The sequence below is a fragment of the Protobothrops mucrosquamatus genome, unplaced genomic scaffold (assembly GCF_001527695.2).
Source record: "Protobothrops mucrosquamatus isolate PMUCROS unplaced genomic scaffold, P.Mucros_1.0 scaffold5448, whole genome shotgun sequence".
Classification (NCBI taxonomy): domain Eukaryota; kingdom Metazoa; phylum Chordata; class Lepidosauria; order Squamata; family Viperidae; genus Protobothrops; species Protobothrops mucrosquamatus.
In genome coordinates, this window is record NW_015391306.1 from 21908 (window position 1) to 29863 (window position 7956).

Sequence of the window (7956 nt, forward strand, 5' to 3'; positions counted from 1 at the left end):
GTGATTGGCAACCGTTCAGAAAACACCCAGAGATGGGCAAGACAAGCACAAATGATGGATGGATATATAGATGAATAAATAGATGAGCCAAGGAGGTTAAGGAAGGGTAGCCAACTAAGAAGGACTAGTTCGGAGGGTCCAGACCAGTTTTTTCCAGCTGTGGTGGTCTACAGGATGAGTAGAAGAAGTCAGGAACAGTTGGTTGACTAAGAAGGACCAGTTGAAAAGGTCCAGACCAGTCTTTTCCAGCTCTGGTGATCTACAGGATGAGTAAAGAGTTTAGGAACAGTTGGCCAACTAAGGAGGACCAGTTGAGAAGGTCCAGGCCAGCCTTTTCCAGCTCTGATGGTCTACAGCATGAGTGGAAGATTAGGAACAGTTGGCCAACTAAGAAAGACCAGTTGGGAAGATCCAGAGCAGCCTTTTCCAGCTCTGATGGTCTACAGGATGAATAGAAGAAGTCAGGAACAGTTGGCCAACTAAGAAGGACCAGTTGAGAAGGTCCAGGACAGCCTTTTCCAGATCTGGTGGTCTACAGCAGTGTTTCTCAACCTTGACAATTTTCAGGCATGTGGACTTCAACTCCCAGAATTCCACAGCCAGCAATGCTGGCTGTGGAATTCTGGGAGTTGAAGTCCACATGCCTGAAAATTGTCAAGGTTGAGAAACACTGGTCTACAGGATGAGTAGAAGAAGTCAGGAACAGTTGGCCAACTAAGAAGGACCAGTTGGGAAGATCCAGACCAGCCTTTTCCAGCTCTGATGGTCTACAGGATGAATAGAAGAAGTCAGGAACAGTTGGCCAACTAAGAAGGACCAGTTGGGAAGATCCAGATCAGACTTTTCCAGCTCTGGTGGTCTACAGGATGAGTAGAAGAGGTCAGGGATAGTTGGTCAACCAGTTGAGAAGATCCAGACCAGCCTTTTCCAGTGAGGTGGTCTTTAACCATTCTTATTAGCTGGAGTGGGGGGGAGGAGAATGAGCCCAGCCTAAGCCACCTGGATTGTATCAAGTGGGGGAATGAGCCTCTGTGTCTCCACCTCCTCTGGGTTTCCAGGAACATGATGTCCCCTCATTCTGGGTGGTTGGTCAAGCCCAACCACGCTACCTTTTGACCCAAACTCTGGTGCTTTCTGCAGAGCTAGCTTGGCCAGAAGCGCTGGTTTCCACGTCCCTTGGCCGCTGTCCAGTCACACCCTGCTTCGAACTCACTTGCCCAGAGCTTCTCCAAGAGCACTTAGACAAGAGACGAGAGACAGATACGGTTTATAAGCCATCAAACAGTTTCCTAACCTTGCAAGATGTTTACTCACGTTGCAATCCTTCTGGGGCTAATCTCTTTCGCAAGGGACTGGTGGGAATTTATTTTGCAATCCCTCAATAAAAAGTTTACTTTTCACCTTGCAATTGTTTAGCTTTCTTTCCTTCGGCCAACATTTCCATGGCTCTCTGCTGTCGGCAGCTGTGCTGGGTGGGGATTCTGGGCACCGACACTCCAGCAGCTCTATCAAGGAAGCTTCCTGATGGCCTTCAAGGGCAGCTCCGTGGAGGCCGTTCTGCAGCAATCTAGTTGCCACGGCTCCTCTGAATTAGGAAGAGGAGGAGGAGCTGGAGGACTGTGGGGTCCTCGGTGCTCTCTGAGCTTGGTGGTTTTCTTGCAGACGTTTCATGACCCAACTAGGGAACATCATCAGTGTTAGAAGGGAGAGGAGGAAGAGAAGGAGGAGGAGGAGGAGGAGGAGGAGGAGGAGGACAATGATGACGACGACAACTATGGAGTTCTTGATGCTCTCTGAGCTTGGTGGTTTTCGTGCAGACATTTCATGACCCAACTAGGGAACATCATCAGTGCTAGAAGGGAGGAGGAGGAGAGGAAGGAAGGAAGGGGAAGGGAAGGGAAGGAGGGAGGGAGGGAGGAAGGAAGGAAGGAAGGAAAGAAGGAAAGAAGCTTGGTTGTTTTTGTGCAGACATTTCATGACCCAACTAGGGAACATCATCAGTGCTAGAAGGGAGGAGGAGGAGAGGAAGGAAGGAAGGGGAAGGGAAGGGAAGGGAAGGGAAGGAGGGAGGGAGGGAGGGAACATCATCAGTGCTAGAGGGAATGGGGCTTACGGGGGAGAGGAAGACTGCAGGGTCCTTGGTGCTCTCTGAGCCAGGCTGTTTTCCTGCACACGTTTCATGACCCAACTAGGTGACATCACCAGTGCATCATGACCTAACTAGGTGACATCATGAAAGGTTACAATATCTTCAAGAAAACCACCAAGCTCAGAGAGTCCCAAGGACCACACAATCCTCCTCCTCCTCTTCCTCCTCCTCCTCGCAAACCCCCCTCCCTTCTAATTTTGATGATGTTCCCTAATCTGGCACCTAGGACCGCACAGTCCTCCTCCTCCTCCACTCCCTTCTAGTGCTGGTGATGTTACCTAGTTAGGTAACAAAACGTCTGCTAAAACATATAAGGAACGGTTGCTGGAATTGGGTATGTCTAGTTTAAGGAAGAGAAGGACGAGGGGGGACAGAATAGCAGCCTTACAGTATCTCAGGGGCTGCCCCACAGAAGAGGGAGTCAAGCTATTCTCCAAAGCCCCTGAAGGCAGGACAAGAAGCAATGGATGGAACCCAATCAAGGAGAGAAGCAACCTGGAACTAAGGAGAAACTTCCTGACAGTGAGGACAATTAACCAGTGGAACAGTTGGCCACCAGAAATCCTGACCGCTCCATCACTGGAGGCTTTTAAGAAGAGACTAGACAATCACTTGTCTGAAGTGGTATAGGGTTCCTGCCTGAGCAGGGGGTTGGACTCGATGACCTCCAAGGTCCCTTCCAACTTTATTATTATTATTATTATTACTCTCCATTGATGGCTTTGCCCTTCTGGATGCATTTGATCTGGAGGATACAGAGAGTAAATACTAAAACTCGGTGGGTTTTTCCTAACCTGATATTTAATTCAGTTTAGCCATGGTTGGTTGGTTGGTTGGTTGGTCTGGATGCAGCAGGTCTTCCCATGATTCTTGTTTTAATCAAGGTTGTATCCTCACGCCTGGAATACTGCAGCCAATTTTGGTCACCATATCACAAAAAAGACATTGAGAGTTTGGAAAACAATTCAGAGAAGAGCAACTAAGATGATCGAGGGTCTGGAGATTAAAACATATCAAGGACAGCTGCAGGACTTGGGTTTGGCTGGTCTAAAGAAAAGAGGAAACAGGGCAGACATGATAGCAGTGTTCCAGTATTTGAGGGGCTGCCACAAAGAAGAGGAGGGGGTCACGTTATTCACCAAAGCACCAGAGAGAAGGATAAGAAACAATGGTTGGAAACTGATCAAAGAGAGAAGCAACCTGGAATTAAGGAGAAACTTCCTGACAGTGAGGACAATCAACCAGTGGAACAGAAGTTGCCTCCAGAAATCCTGGGCGCTCCATCACTGGTGGTTTTTAAGAAGAGACTGAACATTCACCTGTCAGAAATGGTATAGGTCAGTGGTGGCGAACCTACGGCACGGGTGCCAGAGGCGGCACTCAGAGCCCTCTCTATGGGCACTCGTGCCGTCGCCCCAGTCCTAGGCCTTCAGCTGGGCTTTATAAAACCTTTTCACTTTAGGCCTCCACCGCCGTGTGCAAAAAAAAAAAGGTTCAATCAGTCAATTTCAACTTCTCGCGGGAAAATTAAGATCTTGCAAAGTTGGAATTGATTGATTGAACTTTTTAGTCCCGCCCAGTCTGCCGTTACCACCGCAGCCACGCCCAGCCAATGGGCCACGCCCACCCGGCACTCGACGATGCATAAGTGGATTTTGGGTTGCAGTTTGGGCACTCGGTCTCTAAAAGGTTCACCATCACTGGTATAGGTTCTCTTGCTTGAGTAGGGGGCTGGACTAGAAGACCTCCAAGGTCCCTTCCAGCTCTATTCTATTCTATTCTATTCTATTCTATTCTATTCTATTCTATTCTATATTTAATATTCTATTTTACTCTATTCTGTATTTCTATTCTATTCTATTCTATTCTATTCTATTCTATTCTATTCTACTCTACTCTACTCTACTCTACTCTACCCTACCCTACCCTACCCTACCCTACCCTATCCTATCCTATCCTATCCTGTATGACCCACCTGATGGTTGCCCTCTGTTTCCCCAAAAAACCCTCGGCAGAGGGGCAGCCAACTCCAGCCAAGGCATCCGAAGAGAAAGCTCCTATTTCAGATGGGTCAGAGCAACTGGAAGCTGTTGGAAAAACTCAACGCTTCTGCCAAGAATCTCACCGAGGCTGCTGGCTGAGGAGGGTTTAAAGGAAGGAATGAAGGGTGAGGCCATTCTCAGGACGAATCCTTCCTGCTGGTCATGCAAAAGAGAGAGGAATCCGAGCTGCAGTCGGGAGAAGACATGACACAGCCCAGTTCTGGTCACTATGATACGGAAAAAAAGATGCTGAGACTCTAGAAAGAGTGCAGAGAAGAGCAACAAAGATGAATAGGGGACTGGAGGCTAAAACATATGAGGAACGGTTGCAGGAATTGGGTCTGTCTAAGTTTAATGAAGAGAAGGACGAGGGGGGACATGATAGCAGCCTTCCAGTATCTCAGGGGCTGCCCCAAAGAAGAGGGAGTCAAGCTAGTCTCCAAAGCGCCTGAAGGCAGGACAAGAAACAATGGGTGGAAATGAATCAGGGAGAAATCCAATCTAGAACTAGTTAGAACAATTAACCAGTGGAACCACCTGCCTCCAGAAGTTGTGGGTGCTCCATCACTGGAGGTTTTAAAGAAGAGACTGGGTAACCATTTGACTGGATTGGTATAGCGACTCCTGCTTGAGCAGTGGGCTGGACTAGAAGACCTCCAAGGTCCCTTCCAACCCTGTTACTCTGTTGTATTCTGTTCTCCAAAGCACCAGAAACAACGGATGGAAACTCATCCAGGAGAGAAGCAACCTAGAATTAAGGAGAAACTTCCCGACAGGGAGGACAATTAACCAGTGGAACTGCTTGCCTCCAGATGTTATGGGGGCTCCATCACTGGAGGCTTTCGAGAAGAGACTGGGCAGCCCTTTGAGGGTTGGTAGAGGGTCCCCTGCTTGACCAGACGGGGGCTGGACTCTCCCTGTTGAGCTATCCAGTTTTCCTGGCCAGAACTCCAGGGGACCAATCCTGACTGTAAAAGTCCGTCCATCCACTCTCCTGCTGGTCACTTTCGCCAGCTGATGCAGGAAACTGGCCTCCTTGGACTCTCCTGGGGTTCCAGAAATAAAAAAAATGGGGACAACCATCTGCCCCCCCCCACCGATACTGTACATTTCCTGATGTCCCCCTTTCCCTTCCTGTTTTCCCTCTCTCCCCCCTCCCTGTTTCTCTTTCACTTTCTCTCTCTCCTCCCTTTTTCCTTCTCGCTCTTCCCTTTCTCTCCTCCTCCCTCCGTTTCTTTCTCTCTCCCAATCTTCACTTTCTCTCCCTCTTCCTTCCTTCCTTCTCTCCCTCCCTCCCTCCCTCCTTCTTTTTTCTTTCCTCCTTCCTTCCCATGCCCCTCCCTCCCTCCACTCCCTTTTCTTTCTTTTCTTTCTTTCTTTCTTTCTTTTTCTTTCTTTCTTTCTTCTTTTCTTTCTTTTTCTTTCTTTCTCTTTCTTTTTTTCTTTCTTTCTCTTTCTTTCTTTTCCTTTCTTTCTTTCTTTCTTCTCTTTCTTTTTCTTTCTTTCTCTTTCTTTTTTCTTTCTCTTTCTTTCTTTTCCTTCCTTCCTTCCTTCCTTCCTTCCTTCCTTCCTTCCTTTCTTTCTTTCTTTCTCTTTCCTTTCTTTCTTTCTTTCTTTTTCTTTCTTTCTTTCTTTCTTTCTTCTTTTCTTTCTTTTTCTTTCTTTCTCTTTCTTTTTTCTTTCTCTTTCTTTCTCTTTCTTTCTTTCTTTTCTTTCTTTTTCTTTCTTTCTCTTTCTTTTTTCTTTCTCTTTCTTTTTTCTTTCTCTTTCTTTCTTTTCCTTCCTTCCTTCCTTCCTTCCTTCCTTTCTTTCTCTTTCTTTCTTTCTTTCTTTCTTTCTCTTTCCTTTCTTTCTTTCTTTCTTTCTTTCTTCTTTCTTTCTCCCCCTCCCTCCCAGTTTCTCTTTCTCTCTTCCTCTCCTGCCTCCCCCTCTCTTTCTTCCTCTCCCTCTTTCCTTCTTGCTGTCTCTCTCTTTCTCTTTCTCGCCCTTGCTGGTCGCTTATCTGAAACTCCTTTGGCTGCGGTTTGGAAACTCAGAGTAGCCGTTGGCCTGGCTCCTATCAAGCTCGAAGGAAAAGCTGCCCACCCCTCTCCAGATAAAGGGGGTTAATTTAGACCGCCTATCTTTGCTGGGTAGCAAATTCCAGTGCAGACAACCAGGAGCAAATGGGTAGAAAGAGTTCAAGTTGACTCGCAGCCTCTTTATCCAGGCTTTGAGCTTGGGGGTCCCCCTTGGGAACATGTTGGGGGGGCCTTTGGCTGTGAGAAAGAAGTTGCTGGTCGTGGCTGGCTGACCGTCCTTCAAAGGAGGCTGACCACTGCCTTGGCTAGTGACTTCTCTCTGGCCACTGGCCCAGGCAAATCCCCCCCCCATTGCAGGTTGTCCTCTCTGGCTGCATCCCAACAGGTGGAGGCTTCGCCCAGCCAGGTGAGCAGACGGTCCCTTGCGCCCCCTGCTCCCGTCTTGCCGCTTACATCCATCAGTCAAGACGGCGATGCACATCTGGAGGGCTCAGCCATGTCCCATTGCAGTGACTTCGTTCAGACGTCCACCCAGGAGGCTACTTTTCTGGCTGTGACTAATTTTCTGGGAGGTTTGCCTTGGGGGAGCCTGTCTAAAGAGACTGTCGTAAAATATATGAATGCGGCGGAGGGGTGGATGCTGAGCTGGGCCGTTTCTTGCAGACGTTTCATGACCCAGCTAGGGAACATCATCAGGGCTAGAAAGGAAGGGGGATTTGTAGAGAGGAGGAGGAGGAGGAGGAGGAGGAGGAAGAAGACAAGCAGGAGGGGGAGGGGGAGGACTGTGGGACTCTTGTTACTCTCTGAGCTTTACTGTTTCTTGCAGACATTTCATGACCCAACTAGGGAACATCATCAGAGCTAGAAGGGAGGGGGATTTGTAGAAAGGAGGAGGAGNAGGAAGAGAAGCAGGAGGGGGAGGGGGAGGACTGTGGGGCTCTTGTTACTCTCTGAGCTTTACTGTTTCTTGCAGACGTTTCATGACCCAACTAGGGAACATCATCAGAGCTAGAAGGGAGTGGAGAGAGGAGGAGGAGGAGGAGGAGGAGGAGGAGGAGGGGGGGAGGAGGAGGAGGAAGAGGGGACGACTGTGGGGTCCTTGGTGCTCTCTGAGCTGGGTGGTTTCCTTGCAGATGTTTCATCTTCCAACTAGGGAACATCATGAGGGTTACTAGTCCTCCTCTTCCTCTTCTCTGCAAACCTCTCCTCTTTCTAGTACTGAAGTTGCCCGGCTGGGTCCTGAAATGTCTGCAAGAAAGGAACCAACTCAGAGAGCACCAAAGACCTCACCATCCTCCTCCTCATCCTCCTCCCCCCTCCCTCCCTCCCTGCCCTGAGGATGTTATCCAGCTGGATCGTGAAACATCTGCAATCCAAGACACCAAGGACTCAACGCAGTTCAGCCCGACCGACAAATATTCCCTCCTTCTGGTCTGTATTTATGCTCCTTTTGCTTTGGGATAGTGCCCGAAGCTCTGTGCTGGGTCAGCCTGACCCCCCCCCCTCTCTTTCCCCCACTGCCTCCCCATAAATAATCCAGATGTTCTTCTTCAGCCCATCTGGCCTCCTTTCCATTGGATCTCCTCCTCCTCCTCCTCCTCCTCTTTGGGTGCTGGGTAGCCCAGCCTCTGCCTTGCTTCTTCAAGGCTGGGGGGGGGGGAGGCTTTCCTGGACCCACCAGCTTGCCTGGCCCACTTCCCTCTCCTGCTTTTGAACCTACGGCATCAGCCCCATATTTGGAGAA

The 7956-nt window shown here is 49.0% G+C and overlaps 1 long non-coding RNA gene across 1 annotated transcript; it reads left to right on the forward strand.

The window, feature by feature from the left end:
- The first annotated feature begins 6 nt into the window (after positions 1–6).
- LOC114923632 lies at positions 7–4953 on the forward strand. The gene is made up of 3 exons (XR_003810678.1): positions 7–201; positions 1552–1554; positions 4944–4953. It is a non-coding gene; the product is annotated as an uncharacterized LOC114923632 (long non-coding RNA).
- The last annotated feature ends 3003 nt before the right edge of the window (positions 4954–7956 follow it).